Raw genomic sequence first — 23,299 nt, 5'->3', positions numbered from 1 at the left:
TAAGAGATTGACTAGCATGAAAACCCTGAAGGGGAGGGAGACCTGACTTTCCCTAAATCCCTGAAGGGTTTATCTAATTGTTCTCTAGAGCAGGGGTGTCAAATTCAAGGCTTGGGGGCTGGATCCAGCCTGGGGGGTGCTTAGATCTGGGCCGCAGGGCCATCCTTGAAACAGTGAAGGACTGGTCTGTACTCCCTCTGCCAGTGAAAATGGAGCTCGGGAGGGCCGCATGCGAAAATGGACTCCCAAGCTTCATTTTTGCTGGCAGAGGGTTTCAGGAAGCAGTTGCAGCTGAAAACGGAGCTCAGAAGCCCATTTTCTATTGCATAGCGCGCGGGTCACCACAGGTGCCCCCGACATGAGTGACGTCAAGCTGACTACACCCACCCTGGCCATGCTCACCCCCCCGAGGTCAAACACAATCCTGATGTGGCCCTCAGTGAAATCAAGTATGATACCCCTGCTCTAGAGAACAACCAGATAAACCCTTCAGGGATTTAGGGAAAGTCAGGTCTCCATCAATTCCTCCCCTTCAGGGATCTGGTGAGATTCTTGCAAATATGCAAGTAGCAATCAAGAAACTTCTCTGATCAGCTCATGGTGCACTTGATAGTAGAAGAATACATTTCTTCAGGAAAGGAATTCTTAATTTGTCCTTTCATTGCATTTTTATTCATTAAATATTTGCCTGACACAAGGCAAACCACTTTAGTAACATTCATCTCTTATTAAACTGTTTCTGTTAGTTTTCAGTGTTACTGAAGAAATGCAGTGGTTTCAAAAACTGCTGAGAATTTCGGCCTTTAGCTGATATTGTTACTATCACACCTGAAGGTAAGGTGAAGCAACCAGCTCAAGTTGCCGAAGCAGCCATTGTATATTGTAGGCAAGTCTCCTATTGAACAGAAACTGCTACCAGGTTATAGGAATAAAAGGAGAACTGATTGTAAACCCATTGAGCTGTTTTTGTTTGGAAATGTCTGAAACAATTCTGATTAAGTTCAGCTTGGGTTAAATTAAAATGGTTGTGTTGTGCAGGTAGCACAGATGCTGTTAGGTGTAAACCCTAGAGAATGCCACCACTGATGTGACTTCTGATGCTTCTGAATTGCAGAATGAAGACTAAAGACTTTTACATTAAAGGAGGTTAGGAGAAGGTTAGGAGAAACTGATCTTGATGATGTGGTCAGATTGTGGCACATTTTTATCACATTTTTGTCTTCAGATACTTTTTAATTATGAGTGAAAGAGATGATAACGTGTATTATAAAGATAAGAATTTTGTGACCGATGAGCTATGAGTTTTAGTATCTTTTCTGAGACACCTTGTAGTTTACGATAAGGATCATGAAAATTAAAGGGAAGGAGTATTAGCAGAATGTTTAACCTAGGCAACTTTATGTGCATTGTGTATGTGTTTATATATATGCATGTAAATATAAGGGATGCATATATATGAATAACTGTGATTCATTCAGAAAGCTGTAATAGTCTTATACCCAAGCATACAAAGCCTATTGAAGATTTTTTAAAGAGTGGGCTCATAGAAGAGTTTCAGACAAAGCAGAAATTGTTTACTATTTCAAAAGCATTGATATGTATCTCAGTTGCCCTATTATTAAAGGTTGTAATTCTAGTAGTTCAGAAAGAAATATATCCGCTGCGTGGAATCTTTGGGATTTGGAATGCTAATTAATGCATTGTTTTAAAAGCTAATTACTCAGTGCTTTTCTGAATGCTTCTACTGAAACCAGTCTCATTATAAACACAGGCCATTAATAATTTCAGTTTCGTCTACATGAACGTAGATTATAGGTAGTCTTCAAGTTATGACCATTCATTTACCAACCTTGCGAAGTTATGATGGCATTGAAAAAAATGACCTACAACTGGCCCTCGCACTTAACACTGTTGCAGTGTTTCCGTGTTCACATGACTGTGGCAACAGGCATGTATTTATGATGGTTGCAGCATCCCAGGGATTACGTGATGGCCATTTGCAACCTGCCCAGCTGGGCTCAATAGGGGAAATTGGATTCATTTAAAGACCATGGCAAAAAAAGGTCTTAAAGTTGAGTGTGGTGACACGCTGACTCTCTGCATTGCTTATTGATAGGTTCTGATTCTAATTGTGGTCATAAATCGAGGATTATCTGTACATTCTAGAATAAATGTTTAGAGGTATTGTCATGAGAAGAAGACTTAAGAAGCCATCCGAAGCCTTCTATGGAAACAATTGCTCCCATTAGCAGGGGAGTTTTCCAATATCTTCATGACTTCAAAACTAACTATGAAGATTTGGGGAACACCCCTGATTAGGGAACATGCAGAAGAAAGGAAGGGATGATTAAATTTCTTAGCCTTAAAAGACTTCAGTTTGTATAATGTTGAGTTTTGCTCAATGGCTTGTGAAAACTGTAATTTGAAACACAGCTCTACAGTTTATGCAATGTATTTTCTTTTTTCTTTGTCCAGGTCTTCTTGTAAAAAGGGGTGGGGGTGTGAACCCTCAAAAAATAACAATTGAAACTAGTGAAAAGTAGAAAGTTCCCTCCCATTCATTGCTCATTTTTTTTTCTTTCTTGTCTTTCCCTCTATTGTTTTCATCCTGAGTTACATGACAAGAAGTTTCATAATATATGACGCAAGACGAAGAAAAGGGCAGAGTTAGTTTTGCAAGTTTTAACCCATAGAACAGGGGCATTTTTACTGCCTTTTGTCTGTCCTGTTCTAGCTATAATTTATATATGTTCTATTTTTTATATATATATATTGATTGCTTGTTTTACTGTCTGCCATTCATTCAAAAAACTCAAAGGAGGTAGCAGAAGATATAGTTGCTGTATATTTGTAAATATATAAATATACCCTGCCATAGACTTAATAACCAAAAAGAGGAATAGAGGTAAAAATGAGTCCAACAGCAAGGTCTTTTTGAGTCGAATAGTAAATCTTAAAAGGCCTTGTTCATATGTTATATTTTTAACCTTATTTCTAGAAGCAACCTTGGCAACAGTATCCCTTACCTTGAATAGAACAGACATATATTAATTTCATTAATTATAATGAAATAATCTGCTTGGATCATTCTGCCCATTCTTGGATCCTATTATGATTGGATCCTCCAATCATAAGATCCTATTGGATCTTATGATTAATCTTAATGTGGCTTGTTTGGTTTGGACCTGGTACGATATGAATCCAAGCAGTGTGGTTTTCAAACGTTGGTTTATAGTTTTATGTTGCGGAACAGTTTGCTTACATTACAATGACTAATGTCATTGTGTGAAAACCGCCAGTATCATCAAAGTCCTAATACAGGAAGTCCTTGACTTACGACCACAATTGAGCCCAAAATTTTCATGCTAAGCAAGACATTTGTTAAGTGATTTTTGCCCCATTTTATGACCTTTCTTACCACAGTTGTTAAGTGAATCATTGTAGTTGTTAAGTTAGTAACATGGTTGTTAAGCGAATCTGGCTTCCCCAATGACTTTGCTTGCCAGAAGGTTGCAAGAGGTGATCACATCACCCCAGGACACTGGAACTGTCATAAATATGAGCTAGTTGCCAAGTATCCGAATTTTCATCATGTGACCATGGAGATATTTCAATGGTCATAAGGGTGATAAATAGCCATAAATCACTTTTTCCAGTGCCATTGTAACTTTGAACAGTCACTAAATGAAATGTTGTAAATCAAGGACTACCTTTATTGGTATAAATGTATTCTATTAAATTATAAAAACTGCCTAAAATGATGTTTTGTACATTGGAATCCTCTTTTGCTATTTAAATTTATTTTGTTTGGGATAGGATGAGGCTCAGTTACTTATAGCAGTTAAATAAAATGCACCCTTTCTTTATTAATAATTGATTAAATCATCTTATTTGTTTTGAGCATTTATGCAGAAATGTTTGGAACAGGAGAATGAAAAGATTAATGTAACTCTATTCTACTTACTTGCTCAATTGTGATGAGACTGTGATTTGAATATAAATTGGGACTGGGGAAACAAAAGATCATCATGTTTATAATTATTTAAATTCCCAATTATAAATATGCAATCACTTTTTTTTTCCCTTATAAAAGGAGAAGAATATTTTTCTGAAGTTTCAAGGAAGCCTGCTTGTATCTGGAGATCTGTTCTAAATCCTGACTTTCAACTTTCATTATGGCATGTATGAGAAGAAGCCATGATCAGGAGAGCCAAACTGGCAGTGTGGGCTTTGTTAAACATCCATATATGATTTCCCAAAGCCATCAGTTTTCCCATAATCATGCCAGGTCCCAATATGAGGAGACAGAAGTTAGCACCAATTGTGAGTTGCCACAGTGAAGCTGTTTAGTATTATTGATGTAGTGTTACGGACAATGGCAAGATTGGAGATGATACAGAAGGATAAGTTCTTTCCTCAAAAAATTATCTATCCAAAATTAGGTATATAAATACAAGATAGTTGGCTTAACGAGGGAGAGAATCAGAACACAGTGTACCTACTTTGAGAATGAAGTAAGCAAAAGCAAAAGAAATGTAAATTATTAAATACACTAACATGCCCTGAGACTCTCTGTACCTTTCTATTCATGCAAATCATCCTTACTTCTACCACATGTATATGCGGTTCATACTTTGCTTTTTGCTCTTTAACTTTCTCATTCTTTTTTTTTTTTGGAAGATTTCATCTGTTCTGTCTACTTAGTTTTCATGATTTTTGTCTTCCTCTAAAGCCATTGACGTGTCTTTCACATATTTAGTTTGTGGATTCAGTTGTTACTCATTCCTTCTATAGAATTAACCTTATATTTTTAGAGAGAGTGTCAGTTTGGTCTCGTGGTTAAGGAATTAGGCTAGAAACCAGGAGATTATGAGTTCTGTTGTCACCTGGCCATGAAAGCAGGCTGTGTGACTTTGGGTCAATCAGACCAACTAACCTCATAGGGCAGTGATGGCTAACCTTTTTGCCGTCACGTGTCAAAAGCGCGGGCAGTGGGGTGGGGTCGCGAGCATGTCCACACCCATAATTCAGTGCTCCCCCTTTTTTGGCACGTGATGGCAAAAAGATTACCGGTGGGCCTAGTAGGCCCGTTTTTTCACCCTCCCCAGACTCCAGGGGCTTTCTTGGAGCCTGGGGAGGGCAAAAATGGCCTCCCCCATCCCCCCTCGGAAGCCCTCTGGAGGCCAGAAATGGCCCATTTCCCAACTTCCAGGGGAAGTCCAGGGGATTTTTGGGCCTTCCTTGGGAAGGCCCAAAAATCAGCTGGCCAGTGAGCGCACACGTGCTGGAGCTGATCTAGGGCAATGCTCGCGTGCCCACAGATATGTTCCACATGCCACAGGTGGCATGCGTGCCATAGGTTCGCCATCACGGTCATAGGAGAAAATAGGAGGAGGAAGGAGTATTAGGTATACTACGGCCTTGACATATTTATAAAATTGTTTAATTACAAAAATAATAATAAAGATGGGATACACTCAGATGCACACATACAGACACACACACATAGGTAGTCTTTGACTTACAACCACAATTGAGCCCACAATTTCCCTTACTAAATAAGGCAATTGTTAAATGAATCATATCTCATATTATAACCTTTTTTTTTTTTTGCCATGATTATTAAGTGAATTACTATAATTATGAAGTGAATCATGCAGTCATTATCAAAATCTGGATTCTCCCATTGACTTTACTGGTCAGAAGCTTCCTAGGAAGTTTGCAAATGACAACCCCAGGACAATGCAACCATCGTAAATACATGATGGTTGCCAAGCAGCTGAAGTTTGATCACATGACTACTGCAATGTGGTCATAAGTTTGAGAACTGGTCATAAGTCACTTTTTTTCAGCACCGTTGTAACTTTGAATGGTCCTTAAATGAACCTCCTCTACCTTTATTATTTTTATAAATAATTCAAGGCAATGAACATACCTAATGCTGCCCCCTCCTATTTTCCTACAACAACAACTCTGGGAGATGAGTTCATTTTAGAGAGATATTTCTTTTCTCTGTTAATTCAGGTTTGCGCTCAATCAACCTTCTTTCGACATATATTCTTTTTTTGACTCTATCTCTTCATGTTTTATGATAAACCTTTAAGTAACTTCTAGGTAAACCAGACCCAAAACATCTAAGTCCTTCTAGGTAAACCAGACTCAAAACTTCTAGGTCCTTCTAGGTAAACCAGACCCAAAACATGACTAGAAGAACTACTCTGTTTCCCCGAAAATAAGACATCCCCTGATAATAAGCCCAATTGATCTTTTGAGTACATGCGCTAAAATAAGCCTCCCCCCGAAAATAAGCCCTCCCTGAAAATATTTAAACGCAGAGCTGGAAATCAGGTAAGACAGCAAGAGGAACCCCATCTTGCTCCACATGCCCCAAAATAATAATACCTCCCTGAAAATAAGGCCAAGAGCTTATTTCGGGGTTCAAAAAATATAAGACAAGGTCTTATTTTCGGGGAAACACGGTAATTCTAGTTTATTGTAAGACTACATTAACAGAGTCTTGCAACTCTGAAAGAACAAACTTCCTGCCACCAATTTTAATTGCTTGATCAATTAAGGCGAATTCTTCTTAAATTTAATTGTCTGACCAGGAAGCCACTGGGGGCCTCTGCCTCTTTTATCTGATTGTTTCCTAGGTAGCCTCTTCCCATCTTTCCCCTTGGTCATTCACACATTCTATTACAGTAACCCATTTCTGCTACAGTCGGTGTGTTTTTATCCTTCCGTATACCAGTCCTCAGTTTTCTGTAACAAAATGGACAGAATGGTACTGGTATACAGAAGGATAAAAATACAGGTAGTCCTTGACTTAACGACCACAATTCAGCCCAAATTTCTGTTGTCAAGTGAGAAATGTCTTGGTTAAGTGAATTTTGTCCCATTACATGACCTTTCTTGCCTCAGTTGGTGAATGAATCACTGCGGTTGATAAGTTAGTAACCCAGTTGTTAAGTGAATCTGGCTTCCCCACTTCGCTTGTCAGAAGGTCGCAAAAGGGGATTACGTGACTCTGCGACACAACGGTCATAAATAAGAACCAGCTTTCAAGCATCTGAATTCTGATCACATGATCATGGGGATGCTGGAAAGGTTATAACTGAAAAACGGTCATAGATCACTTTTTTCAGTTCCGTTGTAACTGAACGGTCACTAAATGAACTGTTGTAAGTCAAGGACTATCTGTAAACTAACTTGTAGCAGAAATGTGTTACTGTACTGGGGAATGTGTGGATGACCTTGGTAATACACAACCATTGTCATTTTATTTTTTGAACAATCACTCATCCCTGGCAGTAGAACACCAATTAAAGACAAAGGTTTCCTTGACAGCTGTGTTTGATTTTAGGGCACGGTGCTTATCTCCATTTCTTGGCTGAGGGAGCCAGCGTGGTCCAAAGACAATTTCTGTGGTCATGTGGCCAGCATGGCTATATACCAAAGGTGCACGGAGCACTGTTACCTTCCCACCAAAGTGGTACTTATTAATCTACTCGCATTTGCATGCTTTTGAACTGCTAGATAGGCAGGAGCAGAGCACTCAGAAAGCACCAATTTTATCCATTACTTCTTTATCAGTATTTGGATATCTACATTTTCCCATCCGTTTCCTATCTTTAATAAATATTCTGCCTGGCTACACAACTTCAGCTACAGGTAGTCTTCATTTAGCAACCATAGTTGGGACCAGCAACTCGGTTGTTAAGCAAAGAGGTTGCTAAGTGAAACCATGACTGCATACATGACTGCATGTATGTTATTTCAGCTTTCCTTTGCTTTATAGACCCGTGGACATCATAACATGAGGATTGGCTGAAAAGTTAAGTTTTCGTCACCATTGCAACTGTGAATGATCACTAAACAAGCTAGTCGGCAAATAAGGATGGCCTGTATTTGCACTTATTTTTGTCATTTAGGTATAGCTATTTTATTACAGTTTTTCTTGTCAAACAGATTTGCCTTGGTCTTTGACAAATGAATTTCAGATCATCCTCAGTGTATATCACATAAACTAACTTTTTGGCTTTCAGTCAGCATCCTAACTTAATCTGCATTATAAAAGTGTGTGCATATATATAGGTCCACAGCCATATTTATACATATTTACACCTTTCTGCATTTTTGCTCTCTTTGACTATATCCTTTGCAGCTATCTTCCCCCCCCCCCCCACTTTCTTTGAGTCTCTTTGAGAGTCTTTTAAAAAAAAATATTCTGAGTTTTGGTAGCAGTCATTCTGTTAAACACACTTTTCTCTCCTCCATAGCCTCTTGTTTTCATTATTCCACCCAGTCCCAGCATTCTTTTTCAAAGTTCCCACTAATGTAACTCCATACACTTCTATAGCAGTTTGTAACACAACTCTTTTCACTCTGTTCCAAGCAGCTGCCACATCCTTTTCTTTCTTACGTCTGCTTTCCATTCAGCCTGTTGGGAGATTAATCCATCCTTTTGATACTCTTTCATGCAGAACCCATACGTTTTCTTCCTGCAGTTGTTCTGCTTTCACTTTAACTTCTTTCCTTCTATGATTTTATTTATTTAAACATTTATATAGCCACCCGTGTTTCAACCATCTCTGATACATTCTTGATAATGTAAATAATGGTTTGGTTCATTTTCTATCCTTTACAATTCCTCTGAATCTTCCATTGTAAACAACTAAATTAACCATGCTTTTCCATTCATTTAGATCTATATACATACATGAATAGACATTCACATATACGGTTTAATTTGAAACAGATATTCTGATAAGAAGAGATTCACCATATAGTCACAGTTCTCTTTCATTCTTTGGTCTCTGAGTAGCCCAGTTGATATATTTGTATTGACTCTTGTCTCATGAGAATAATTAGAAAGTTGCATAGCTGACCCTCAGACTGATTTCCCATTGATCTATATGACCATTTTCTGGAGCATGCTATGCAACTATCCCCAATTTATTCCTACTTTCTTGTACATCCACCACAACCTAAGTGACACCAGTTCTTTTTTTCTGACTTTCTTTTAGCCCTTCCATTCAAAATCAAACCTAAATTTACAATTCTACTTCACTGCAAGTATCAATCAATTGGACTCAACAAGATTCAGGTCTACCGGTATTGTTGTTGTTGTTAGTTGTGTCTGACCCATCGCAACCCCATGGACAACGTTCCTCCAGGCCTTCCTGTCCTTCTACTGGTATTACATCCATTCTATTTCTCTTATTCTTATTTTCTATCTAAGTGGTCACTAGGAGTCAAAAATGACTTCATGGTACATAATCCATCAATTTCTCTTATTATAGACACACAACTTTTTTTTCTGTTCATTTCTTAGTTCATACTTTTTACTTTGTTTTCCATTTACATTCCAAGGCAATTTTCCATTTATTGAATGGACATTATTTTATTGGCAAACCAGTGCAGCCCCCCCCCCCGACTTCTGCCAAGGGAGCACACCCGCTTCCCAGCTGGCGCATCTCTTACCTGGCGCCGGACAGACGTTCCTTTGGCGCGGACTCTGCTCCTGTGGAAGTGCTGCTTGTTCTCGGTGGCGGGCGAAGGGGGCGGCAGTTCTCCTCCAGAATCCCAGCCACAAGTGGCATGGTGAGAATCACTACGTGGCCCCAGGAAAGTAGCAGGGGCAGCACTGCTTGTTCTCAGTGGTGGTGGGGTTGGGTGGGCGGAGGTTCTCCTCCAGAATCCTGGGTGCAAGATTTGTTCTCGGTGGCTTTTTGCTATTACTTTAAAAATCACTATACTGTGAATCAAATCCCATTAACTAGGAGAAATATAAAATATACTGGCACCCACCAGATCCTGTGGCACCACCTAAATGATGGAATCTTCATCCATTTATTTGTTAGATTTATTTGTTAGATTTGTTAGATAGGAGATAGGGGTGGCCTACATAGTCTCCTCTTGCCCTCAGTGTTGTCTCCTTAGCAGGAATCTTGTGTGACAGTTTGGCCTCATTCAAAATTGCCCAGTGAGCTTCCATGGCAGATGGTAGTTCTTTAAAAGTGGCATTCCAGTCCCTTAAGAGGATGATTTTCATGGCACCTTTTGAATCAGGAGATACGTATTTGATTTCAATTCATTTTGATAAAGAGAAAACAAATAAAATTCTAATATTTGTATTATCTTTGTTTTGGTCCACTTTGCTATTGTGGACCAAAAAAAAAAAAAAGAAAGATTTTTAAAAATGAGACTACAGATTTTGTGTCTAGGCAAAGCTTACTGACGGTGCAGACCTTTCTATCTTTATTTTATTATTTAATACAAATAAAAAGAAAGTGGATTAATTGAAAGAGTCTCTTACTTACTTGGTCTATTTACAATAAGTTAACTTTGGTTGCTGAAGAAGAAAACTCCGAGTCCCAAAAATGATCAAGCTGTTGTGAACTCTATATTTGAATCTACTGAGTAAAGGGACCGACACCCCCAAAACCCTGCCCTCCATTTTTTGAGACATGGAAGGGTTGAAAATCAAAATCAAAGCAACCATATGTTGCAAACTAATTAGATTGACCTGCAAAGCATCCGTAACAGAATAAACAGCGGATGGTGGGATTCAAAGAAAGTGATGCGTTATTCCCAAAGTCAGTTCTTTCAGTGTCAATTGAACGTCAATTCAGCCACAATTGGGACCAACATTTCTGTTGCTAAGCTAGGCATTGATTAAAGCAGTCACCCCTGATTTTATTACCTTTTTTTTTTTTTTTACTATGGTTGTTAAGAAAATCATTGCAGTTGTTAAGTCAGTCACACAACAGTTCAGAGAATCTGGCTTCCCCATTGATTTTGCTGGGTTGAAAACCATCTAGGAAAGTCACAGATGATGATCATATGACCTCAGGACATTACAACAGGCATAAATACATACATGCTGATTGCCAAGTGCCTAAATGTTGGTCACATGACCGTGGGGATGCTGCCAGGGTTGGAGGTGCGAGGAGGGTCATAAATAATTCTTTCCAGTGTCATTGTAATTTTGCACGTAAACAAATGATTGTAAGTCGAAGATTACCTGGATTATGCAACTAACTCACTTTTGGCAGAGTGGCTTTCTAGTAAGGTGGGCTGTAAGCAAATCCTACTGACATTCAATCAGTCCATATTTCCAAGTACGCTTTTCAAAACGAAGCTTATGCTGACTACTTTCCTAATATTCCCAAGGCCTGTGTTTTGTGAGGGTCAAATCTCACCACTTTTTTTGAGTCAGTACCTCAAGATGTTGCCAGTATTTTAAATGAGAATCCACCGGTCCTGTACCTGGAAGAAGCTTTTTCAGATAAATATTTTCAGGCAGAGAGAGGAGGAGAGATTGCAGCTGAACCACTGGAGGCAGAATTAATTGACGCCTTTGGAGCCTTGCCAAGCACTGAACAGGAAAATGTATTGAAAAAGTTGGAGAATTGTATGCAAACCTTAACCACAGTGCATGAGACAGCTGCCCCATTAATTGATTTGATGTCTGCGCTGATACAGAAGAATGAAAAGCAATAGTATGAGCCATGATGGCTCGGTGGTTAAAATGCAGTATTGCAGGCTGACTCTGCTCACTGCCAGGAGTTCGATCCTGACCTGCTCAAGGTTGACTTAGCCTTCCATCCTTCTGAGGTAAATAAAATGAGGATCCAGATTGTTGGGGGCAATATGCCGACTCTGTAAACCACTTAGAGAAGGCTGTAAAGAACTAAGAAGCGGTGTATAAGTCTAAGTGCTATTGCTATTGTTACTAATATGAGTTTGTCTCCAACACCTCTCAAAGACAAGCAACTAGGCAGGTAACGAGTTTGTGTCACTGAAGATTCAAATACACCAAGTGGGAGATGCAAATTCCATCCCGCAAATTACAGAGATTACAGATCAGCCCTTACTGGGCTCAATCTTAGCTTTATTAAAATGCTCTTAGATATTTCTTCCAGGACAGCAGCTAGCAGTTTAGGAGCTATCAGATATACACCCTCCCAGTGTTTCCAGGAAGTGTGTTCAGCAATAATTTTGGCTGGCGAGACTGAATGACATTCAACTATTACTTCCCTATCTTTCATTTCCTGTAGTGTACTTTGATGCTTTTCCCAGGATCAATTTACCCATTTTCTTTTTCTAAATTATTGTGTTGTCTCATGAGCAAAATGACCCATTTACCTTGTTCATTCAAAAAGCAAAGTTGACACCTTGAAAAGTGTTGGTCGAGTAAAAATCCTGGTCCTATACATAGTACAAGGTAGACTTCTTTCTCTCATGTTCGGTGTTTCATGCTAAATTTAATCCTAAATATTTATTTACTTATGTATTTATGTATGTATTTATATAGTTATTGGTATCCCGCCTTTATTATTTTTTTTACAAATAACTCCTCCTATTTTCCCTATAACAACAACCTTGAAAAGTGGGTTGGGCTGAAATACGACAACTGGCTGAAGGACTTCATGCTTAAGGTAGGACTGTGGTGCCTACCAAACTGGATTTTTTAAATCAATGGCTATGATGGTTTTATTACTATTTAGAGACCTTTTACCCCTTGAATTGCATGTGGTTCTCTGATAATGTTTAACCATCTTTCAGTTTAAAAGAAATAAAAGAACAAGAATACAAATAGAAATAGGCAGATAAAGTTGTAAGTCTCTTCTCTGAATTGTCTGTTCTTTTGAATAATTTCTGTTTCTTTCCTCCCCTTTACCTGAAGTGCAGTTTTTGTCTGTTTCAATCTCAGGATGTAGCTGTTGACGACTGATAATATCAAATGATGCTTATACAGTTAGATAAAACATACAGCTAGACCTTTCATTCGCCACAGATCAAACACATAAACAGAGCTTTCATGTAAACATCAGGGCCATTCATGCTTTAGGAATCTTCTTGGCATTTGAGAAGAGATGTAGTCTCTATTAAGTTACTATTTTATTCAGCCAGTCATCCAGTTTGTTTGTGCCTTACTCTTCCACTGCAGCGAGAGCTTAATCCTACCGTATTGTTTACTTTTTATTTGCAGTATGAACAAGCCAATAGACCCTCAGTCCCTTCTAACCTCACTGTGGTTGAGTTTCAGGAGTTTTACCGAAAGGTACAGCACAAAAGGAAAATGATACAGGAAGGGAAAAGAAAAGGAAAAACAATGCAAGGATCATAATGTTAGTAACAATTGAATAGTGACCAACAATGATTCAAATTAGATTAATATAATTACTTTCGGACCCCCGAAAATAAGACCCTGTCTTATATTTTTTTGAACCCTAAAATAAGCGCTTGGCCTTATTTTCTGTGAGATCTTATTATTTTGGGGTGCAGGGAGCAAAATGGGGCCCCTCTTACCGTCTTACCTGATTTCCAGCTCTGCACTTAAATATTTTCGGGGAGGGCTTATTTTTGGGGGAGGCTTAGTTTAGCGCATGCATTCAAAAGCCTGATTGGGCTTATTATCAGGGGATGTCTTATTTTCAGGGAAACGGTAGCAAAACTATTGCTGGTCTCAGCGGATATGCTTTAGCTTTGTGAGGCCTTTTTGAATCGGCCGGCTTCTTCCTACTCATTTGCTCCAGGTAAAGCGTTACGGGTGATACGGACTCCAGTAAAGAAGATCCTCCATTAGGTAGGCCCTATAGTCTGAGTCAGAGGGAAACACAGTAAATAGAAATGGCAAGGATGATTGTTGCAGTGGTGGGATTCAAATTTTTTTACTACCGGTTCTGTGGGCGTGGTTTAGTAGGCATGGCATGGCTTGGTGGCAGGGGAAGGATACTGGGCATGGCAGGGGAAGGATACTGTAAAATCTCCATTCCCTCCCCGCTCCAGGAGAAAGTTACTGCAAAATCCCCATTTCCTCCCGATCAGCTGGGACTCGGGAGGCAGAGAATAGATGGGGGCGGGGCCAGTCAGAGGTGGTATTTACCAGTTCCCTGAACTACTCATAATTTCCGCTAACGGTTCTCCAGAACTGGTCAGAACCTGCTGAATACCACCTCTGGACTGTTCATATCATTGTCCATGTCTTCATGGAACTTGCTGACCTTTGCTGTTTTCTTTTGGTCAAGATGTAGATATTATTTTGAGAAGTGGTTTTTTTTCTCCCCACATGAAAAATAATCTCACTGGTATTCTGAAAAACAGTCTTTAATTTGCCAGTATTATTTGATAGAGATTTGGGGAGAATTAATTCAGCCCAGTGAGCCTGCTTTTTGAATATTAACTCATACTGTCAGACAGGCTTTGAGGAACAGGTTCCAGCAAGATCAAAAGCCCTTTTATGACCACTCTCTCTGTTGTAATCGGATAAGCAGTAAGGGGGGTTCAAAAATTCATTTCAAATGTGAATCCTTGAACCTTTTCAAGCTTTTTCCTTTTTTAAAAAAGTAATTGTTTCAAAAATTAATTACTGTTGCAACATTTCTCAAGTCCAGCAATTTTCTCCCCCTCTTCTAATGTATAATTGTTTAAATCTGAGATCTAATCAGAGCTTCAAATATTCAGCAAAGCTTTAAAATGATGTTTCAAAGGTGTCTGGCTTGATCTTTCTTAGCTTCATTCTATAATCAGTAGCAATGTGTTCTGTTTGCTGGAAAGGTCAAGCACTTCTATGAATATTGTCTTTGATTGAAGTTGAAAGGATTGCACAGTCTTATGTAGTTATGAAAAAATGGTTTTCAGCTCGTAAATCAATGAAATGAAGAATTTGCTCTGTTCAAGGGACAGCCACTGTATCTCCATCCACAGCAGAAAATACTGAAATAATTAAAGTAAGGCTTCTCTTTAACTTGTGTGCCTGACAAAAACCGGAAAAACCGGATTTGTTCTAGATGCTTCATGTTGCTTTCTCTTCACATAACAGGGGAAAAAAAACTTTTGGAAAAAAAAGATATCTTAAAAGCCTCCTTCTTCTTTTGGGAGAAATTTTGTTTTGTTTTTTTTCTTATGGTATCACAACAATTTTTGCCTGTCCAAACAGCTTATTTCCAAACTGTTACAAGACTACAGGATGATGGTGAAAGAACAAGCATTTGACATTTGAAGACTAACTTTGCCCTCTGTATTGACTTTGCCGAAGAGGCTTTATGTAATTATTTAACCATTTCATCTAGTGAAAGTAAGCTAATCAACAGCTATTCCCAGCCTGTCGCTTGAATGAAATTCACACTGAGTTTTCTAGTGTATATTTTACAGTTTTCCAATTCCAAGACATAAGCAGGATCTACTACGCTAACCTTTTTCTGCTAAAATGCTGACATGTTTTTTCGGGTGTTAAAATAAAAACTGTAGGGATATATTTTTGGTATGGAGATGGAATGCTTCTAAATTTGGCTATAAAAGATTGCAGATATAAGATACTGGGTTGAGTCATTAGCCTATTTCTAGTGTTATAAAAGACATCAGTAGATCTTTAAAATAGACATATGAATATTTTTGCAGATTCTAGTCTTGGTGTTTTGAACAATATGCTCCACTCTCCCTGAAAATTTCTGGGGAAAAAACTCACCACAGTGTGATGTGATAATGAAGGTAGTGACCTTACTGGGGAGACCCAACTCCATCCTCTGAATTCAGCGGGTAAACTTCAGCCAGTCATTCTCTCTGAGCTCAGCCAATCCTATAGGGATGGTTTTTGTGAAACTGGGAGGAAAAAACCTTACAGAATGAGCGTCTAACAAGGTGGGATAAAAACTCTAACAAGAAATCAAGGGACTGATTATTTCTAGGAATAAAAGCTAGTGGCAAGTTCTGAATCAAGTTATGCCATAGTTTGCTTTACTGTGATTTATTAACTGAAACACAATCGTTGGATACACAAGACATGGTAAGCCATAAATTACGGCTTGAAAACCACAGCTTGCTTAACCAAATAACTTTATGACAATACGGCAGTGTTTGATATAAATTCAGCAGGCTGTTATCATACTTGACATCTTGAAAGCATTCTGTAAACTTGTATAGTCCGCCTTTGTTTTTCCTCCATATAATCTTTCTTTGATTTCCATGCCTTTGGCAGAATCAAAGACAGTAATGCTAGTATGTAAAACTGCTCATATTAATTCTTCTCTTGAGTTGTGAACATAATTTGTAACGTCCTTCTGTAGAAAATAGCAAATGTCTTTAGAACAGCAGTTTGGATTAAAAATCCTTCCAGGTCCTTTCTAACCCAATGTTTCTGTGGAATTCCTTTCCCAGTTGGACACTTCGATATACCTGCCTTACAATTGGTTAAAAAAAACACACAAGTTTTTTAATGAGTTTTTTTTATGGAATATGAGTATGGAATACACAACACACATATGTAAAAGGAACTCAAATGTTATGGTGCAAAAATGACTTTTAATTTAATTTTAATGCGGTTCGTGGACAAATTAGAGAAACTGTTTGAATGTGGAATGCATGGACTTGTATGATTAATATGCATTTCAGATCATTTTCTTGTGACAAAGCCAACCTAAGTTTTGTAACTAGAAGAAAATAAAACTTTGCATATGTAACAATCAATTCTAATTCTGCTTAGCTGCCAAAGCCCACCAATGTATAAAGTTGCCCACGTTTTGTAGCTGGAAAATAAAACTTGGCACTCTGTAACAATCAATTTTAATTCTACTAAGCTTATAAATTCTGTAGAATGTATTCCATGCATTTGAAATTCCCTTCGTTTGTTCCTATCCAAGACAATCAATCATTTTTTGATTATTCTGATATTTTCATTCCCTTCTGTATTTAATTCATGGCACCACTTGAGTTGTGCACATGGAACATCTGCAACAGACAACAGTGGAATGCAGTGTCCCAGACTCACTAGGCAGAAAAAGTCTCTTGGCAGAGACACAATGACGTTCATGAATTCATGTGAACTGCAATTCTCAGGAACAACACCTTCTCAGGAAAAAGCTTTGTCCTGGTCTTTCCTATTGCTGCTAGGCTGAATGATTACAGGTGGTCCCTAGCTTATAGCCATTCGTTTAGTGACTGTTCAAAGTAACAGCAGCACTGAAAAAGCGACTTACAACCACTTTTCACACTTAATTGTTGTAGCTTCCCCATGGTCACATGATTAAAATTTGGGTGCTTGGCAACTGGCCTTTATTTATGATAGTTGCACTGTCCTGGGATCAGGAGATTAGCATTGCAAACCTTCCCAGCTGGCTTCCAAAAAGGAAAGTCAATGGAGAAAGCTTAATGACCGCACGATTCACTTAATAACTGAAATGATTCGCTTAACAACTGTGCAAACAGGTCATTATTTATTATATATTTATTTATTAGTTCAATTTATATGCTGCCCTTCTCCGGAGACTCAGGGCGGCTTACAATGCATTAAGTAATAGCCTTCATACTTTTGTATATACCTGCTTAGTAGGGCTTTCGCCCCCACCCCCCAAAGCGGTGTTCTTTTTTATACAGTCATACAGCAATACTTATTGCTCCCACAATCCGGGTCCTCATTTTATCTACCTTGAAAGGATGGAAGGCTGAGTCAACCTTGAGCCTGGTGAGATTCAAACTTGCAGTAATTGCAGGCAGCTGATGCTAGTTAACAGCACTTTAGTCTGCTGCGTCACCAAGGCTCTTAAATGGGGCAAAACTCACTTAACAACTGCCTGGCTCAGAGATGGAAATTTTGGTCCAGTTGTGGTCGTAACTCAAGAACTACCTTTATATTTCAGCATGAATGACACCTTTCAACCCTAAGCTTGTGGTTAGTACAGTCACAGCAAAAAAATATTCTTGCTATGTAGTATCAAAGATTTCCTTTATACTAAGATTATTTCCATACATCACTTGCCAGAGATTTAAACCAGTGGTGAAATCCAATTTTTTTTTACTACCGATTCTGTGGGCATGGCTTGGTAGGCATGGTATGGCTTGGTGGGTGTGGCTTGGTGGGCATGGCAGAGGAAGGATACTGCAAAATCTCCATTCCCATCCCACTCCAGGGGAAGGATACTGCAAAATCCCCATTCCCACCCTACTCCTGGGGGAAGGGTATTGCAAAATCTCCATTCCCACCCCACTCTGGGGACAGTCAGAGGTGGTATTTGCCAGTTCTCCGAACTACTCAAAATTTCCACTACTGGTTCTCCAGAACCTGCTGGATTTCACCCCTAATTTAAACCCCCCTCAAATATCCTTCATTTTGCTTCCTTAGGTCCCTTTTTTAAAAAGATGCTGTTCAATCTCTGAGAGTCCTAAGAGCTGCTGAAAGTGCAAACCAGGCACTTGGTGGAAAGAGAAATATCTGCCTGAAGTGACCATAACTTAGAAGGAACTGTTTGCAATGAATAGATAAACCTAACTGTAAAAAAAAATGCTTCTTTACTTTGCAGAAATATCATATTAACAAGTCAGCATGATGTTAATTTATCTGAAATTGACAACAATATAGCTGAGTAAAGTAATACTATTGGCTTGATGGAAACTTAGTTTTCATTCCAGCCAAGGATGAGTAACATGAGCTCTCAAGACTGACTGCAACCTTAAGACTGCAGGACTTTGTGATAGAAATGCATGGAAAATGTAGTGGATGAAATTGAAGCACAATTTGAAAACAAGGAACCAGAATTCCTACCAACAGCAAATTCGGGATCAATAATGTGTTACATAACTAATCATTTAATGCCTTGTTGGTTACTGTCAAACAAAAGCAATTGGATATAATAGATATGTTGGGTTCTATTAGAATGAAACTCTTTTGTTATAGATCAAAGATAAAAATTTAATTTTAGTCTGAATAAATTATTCCAACCTGAGAGCCCTCTCAATGTGTGTAAGTTTCAATATTGAATTTGTTTTGTTTGTGACGGTTGGAGAAAATATTATTTTCTGTATCATGCTTAAAAAAAACCTTCCTTCCTGAAGCACCACATTCTTTTATAAAATTCTCTCACAAAGTAATTTTTATTTGTATTTCTTTGGTTTTGAATAAATGATTCTTGAGTGCACGGCAGTTGTATTTGTATGTTAAAAATATACTAAAACCAAGGAGAAATGAAAGCATCTTTGGACTTCTGATATGGTTTGAAGGGTGTTGTTTTGTGGGAGGACAGCTGGGTGCTGCAGGACATGAAGTCTGTTTTTTTCATTTTGTGTCATATATCATAATAAAATATTTGTCACAGGAAGCATTCCTGTGGAAGACAAAGCTATTGCTTTCATGAAAAATCATTACTCAAACTAAGATAGAATTAGAAGCTTTTTGCAGTCTTTGATGATTTTTGCGTTCTATTGTTTTTGTTGTTAACCTTGCACTATTGATTGTGTCTGTGTGCGCGTGCGTGCACTTTGAATCATTATTGAACTTTGGCAACTGCCTGAACATACCCCTGCATTTTTCTTGGCAAGATTTCAGAAGCTGATTGCCATTGCCTCCTTCCTAGGGTGAGAGAAACTGGATCAAAGTCAACCAGATGGTATTTTGGCTAAAATGAGACTAGATTTCACAGACTCCTAATTTTTGGTTTGGTACCTTAACCACTACCCCTAACTGGCTCTCACTTTTGAAATACCTCTCCATAATTAACAAAAGCTAAAACATTGAGTCTAAAAAAAAATCTAAAAGGAGTTTGTGGAAATAACTGAATTATATGTTTTTGTTTTATATTGTCCCCTAAAGGTAGTGAATGATTTTCTGACATTTAAAATCACAACGGAAAGGTTTTGGCAACTCTTTTTGAAGTTTTGGGTGGTTGCACTTCCCCAAGACCTCTTAAATTGTGCACTATTGAGATAAGTCTTCCGAAAACCTTCCATATCATTAAGAAAAATCTATTTTATCTCTATTCTGTATAGAAATTAAGCTTTCAGGTGACAGGGATGGTACTCGCTTATCAGTTTCTTTTTTGAATTTGGTCATATCCTTATTAATAAATGTTGCCATGCCAGGTCACACAAGGGATTTCTTTATTGTATGATTAAAGTAAAGGTAAAGGTTCCCCTTGCACATATGTGCTAGTCATTCCTGACTCTAGAGGGCGGTGCTCATCTGTTTCAAAGCCGAAGAGCCAGCGCTTTCCGAAGACATCTCCGTGGTCATGTGGCCAGCATAACTAAACACCAAAGGCGCACAGAACACTGTTACCTTCCCACCAAAGGTGGTTCTTATTTTTCTACTTGCATTTTTTATGTGCTTTCAAACTGCTAGGTTGGCAGAAGCTGGGATTACCTGGTCACATAAACAGCATTTTGCAAGAGTCCTGTTGTTGCTGCTTATATGCTTTACATTTACCCACTGCTTCTATTATTTTTATTGCTACCAAAAAACACAAATTAAGGAAGAAAAATTAGAATAGTAGTTTAGTGGTTTTAATTTTTTTTTTTTAAGATTAAGAGTTGGTGGCCTCATAAACATGAAATGTTCAGCTCTTAATGTCTATGGAGATTCTCAGTCACCCAGGTCATGGTTGTCCCAAAGGTGCTTTTCCAGAGCTGAAGAAGCTTCTTGGATGAGAAGTGAACCGTCTTCAAAGAAAAACCAGAAAGTCCAGTTACCTTTTCAAAAAGTACCTTTGGGTTCAGCTCTTTAGCACTCTTTGCTCTAAATGCAGAGCAAAAGAGTATAGATTACCCATTGGACTGATATAACTTAAAAACGATTAAATCAGAAGCCTGCAGTTTCCAGCATCTAAGGCAGTGCTTCTTAATCTCAGGAACTTTAAAAGATGTACAATAGACTCGGACTTTTAGAATTTCTCAGCCATCACCAAGCTATTCACATGGCTGCTGAATGAGTGGTCATTAAAGAGAACCACCTTTATTTCATAGTACCCTTAAATCTAAACTATTTTTATCAATAGGGTTTTTGTTTATCTGTGCACTGATCTTGTTAAAACTTATAGGCAACCAATACAGTTGAAAATGCTATCGCAGGAAAATCTAAGGACAAAGTCCTATCGGATATTTCTGCTGATGGATCTGTTTTCAAAGGCAGACTCCGGACCTGGAATTTTTCTTGCTTTACAAATTTGTTCCAGCTAACCACTTTTCTTCCAGAGTAGAGTCTTTCAATACATAGGTTCTGTGTCTAATCCATCAAGTTAGGTCTTCTGTACAATCTTAATTATTTAGCGATACGTTAAATATAAAACAGTAATGTTAATAAATGGATGTGTATAATTCTCAGAACTGAAAAAAATGTGCATTTCATGGTGAATAATAGCTTCAGTTTACTCTCTCTCTGAAGTACAAAAGCAGCGGAAAATCTAATTGCTTTTAATATAAAATTATATAATAGTGAATTATTTATCACTGTCAATAACAGTGAAATTTCTGGATCTGCATTACATTAGGGATGAGCTATAGAAATATTTGCAGCAGAGATTAAAAATGTTTAAGAGTTAAAGAAGCAAGAGCTGGATTTTGTTGAGGGATTTTTTAAAAAAATAATTTGTAAATCTGCTTTTCTCAAGGCCACAAAAACAAACCTTTGACAGATACTCCATCTTAGAGAATTCAGACCCAAGGCAACCTCCTGATTAAAGGAAAATATGTAAGAAGTAAAAGGATTATAAATCTGGCATAATTCCTCAAGCATGCATTTCCCAAATATATTGAATTACAGCACATATAATCCCGGCCAACCCAGATGAAAAGTGTTGATCTATGATATCCCCCTACCCTGAAAGCTTTAAAAGATTTCTTTTTGATTTTACAACTTTCTTTCATATTATGTAAAACATAAATATGATTATTTTTAAATTAAAGGTTATATTAAATGAGATCACAGTCACATGCAGCCTCCAAAAATGCTCCATAAATTGTTTACCAAGCTGTAATTTTTAATATGGCAGGATGAATAAAACATGTCTCTGGGGAAAAATCATATTAACTTTATTTAATGGAACTTAATGTCAAATAAATTTACATTAAATTAAATTCAGTTTTTGTCCTGGCCCGCTTTTATATCATGGGCTCACTTTCTTTTTGAATGTGCCTCTTTACACAATGGGGTCAGTGGTCCCACATCTGAACTCTGAAAAGTTTCCAACCTTACAATTATAGCTGTGGAATCTCAAATAACTGTTCTTTCGGATAAATCAATGAAATATCAGTCAGCTTCTCTCCTTGATACGTTTGATAAGCTTTCAATAAATAATGCATGAATTTAATTTAGAAATAGATTAAAAGGACAAGAAACTGAAAACTGAGATATAGGACAAACACTTATTAGTGTAGTTCAACAAGTGAATCGGAATGGCTCATCTTTTAAAATAAATATTGGAAACAGGAACTCTTTATGGGGACAGACTTATTCAGTAGACAGATAAATTAGTGAGCAAGCTAGTAATATTGCTGTTGTTCCAAATAGATAAGATCACAGTGTTTTGTAACTCCTGCCCCCAGAATTCACTGGGGAACAAACAGGTCTGTTCTTTGTGCAGTTTAGATAAAAATCTTTGAAGATCTTACTTAAGGTTCCTAAAAGTGTAGAAACCTATGCATTGCTTTGTCTGTTTTGAAGCACTTTGTATTAACTGCAGTGGGAGTAACCCTACTAGTATATATTCCATTAAAACAAATGAAATTTTAAAGAATTTTCTTTGACTTATGGCCAAAATAATAATAATTTATGTGTGTGTAGTGTTTTCTCCCCTTGAATAAAATGTCCTTGATAAATCTTTAATGTTATTTCTATTCCTTAAAAAAATAGGTTGTGTAATCTCTCACTAAGAAAGACAATAATAGGAGCCAACAGTTAACTATCAGAAAATGTAGCAAGAGCAAAGAAAACATGAGATCTAGTGTTGATAGAAATGGTGTTTCTGCATCTATAGCTACCTTTTACTTGTTGTGGAACCGTGTACTGCATATTATTAGCCCATCCTTTTTTCATGACAATTTTTTTTGCAGGGAATTCTGTATCCAAGATGGTGACCTCAATTCCATTGACAGAATGAGATATCTGGAGATGAAACAGTTGAGTCACGACTCCAGCAGCGTCCAATTAACCTCTAGACTTGTTTACATGAAGAGATTTCAGTTCTTTAGCTCAGAATAAACAGTATTACTTGGAGTTTCTGTAAGTTTTGGTCCTCCCTTAGGCATGAAAGCCAGCTGGGTGACTTAAGGCTATTCACTTTTGCTCAGCTCAACCCACCTCACAGGATTCTTATGGATAAAATAGGAAGAGGGAACATTAATTGCCTTGAAAGATGCAAAATAAAGACTGGGTGTACATCAAGTAAATAAAATAATAAACGCATCTGGAATCCAATAGATTTTTGCTTTGTGTCTAGCCTTCTTTAACCATAGCTCTGTGAGATCAAAGGGAAAGGGAGGTGAAGAGATAGCTCAGCAACTACTGTATATGTAATCTTTCCCAAACATC

The 23,299-nt window shown here is 37.9% G+C and overlaps 1 protein-coding gene across 4 annotated transcripts in view; it reads left to right on the top strand.

Annotated features, from left to right (window-relative positions):
* Positions 1–23,299, top strand: part of LRRC8D (leucine rich repeat containing 8 VRAC subunit D) — a 76,074-nt gene that overhangs the window by 36,039 nt on the left and 16,736 nt on the right. Inside the window, exon 3 of one of the 4 annotated variants that reach the window (XR_011600244.1) lies at positions 22,822–23,025. The exons of the other annotated variants lie outside the window; for them this stretch is intronic. The gene's annotated coding sequence lies outside the window, so the exon portion shown is untranslated. Of the gene's footprint in view, positions 1–22,821; positions 23,026–23,299 lie in introns of those variants that run through there. 4 annotated transcript variants of the gene reach the window in all.

This window comes from Pituophis catenifer, unplaced genomic scaffold (genome assembly GCF_029215685.1).
Source record: "Pituophis catenifer annectens isolate HBS135680 unplaced genomic scaffold, rPitCat1.0.hap2 SCAF_3, whole genome shotgun sequence".
Lineage (NCBI taxonomy): Eukaryota > Metazoa > Chordata > Lepidosauria > Squamata > Colubridae > Pituophis > Pituophis catenifer.
The sequence above is the reverse complement of the archived record's forward strand: the minus strand, read 5'-3'. Positions and strand labels throughout refer to the sequence as shown.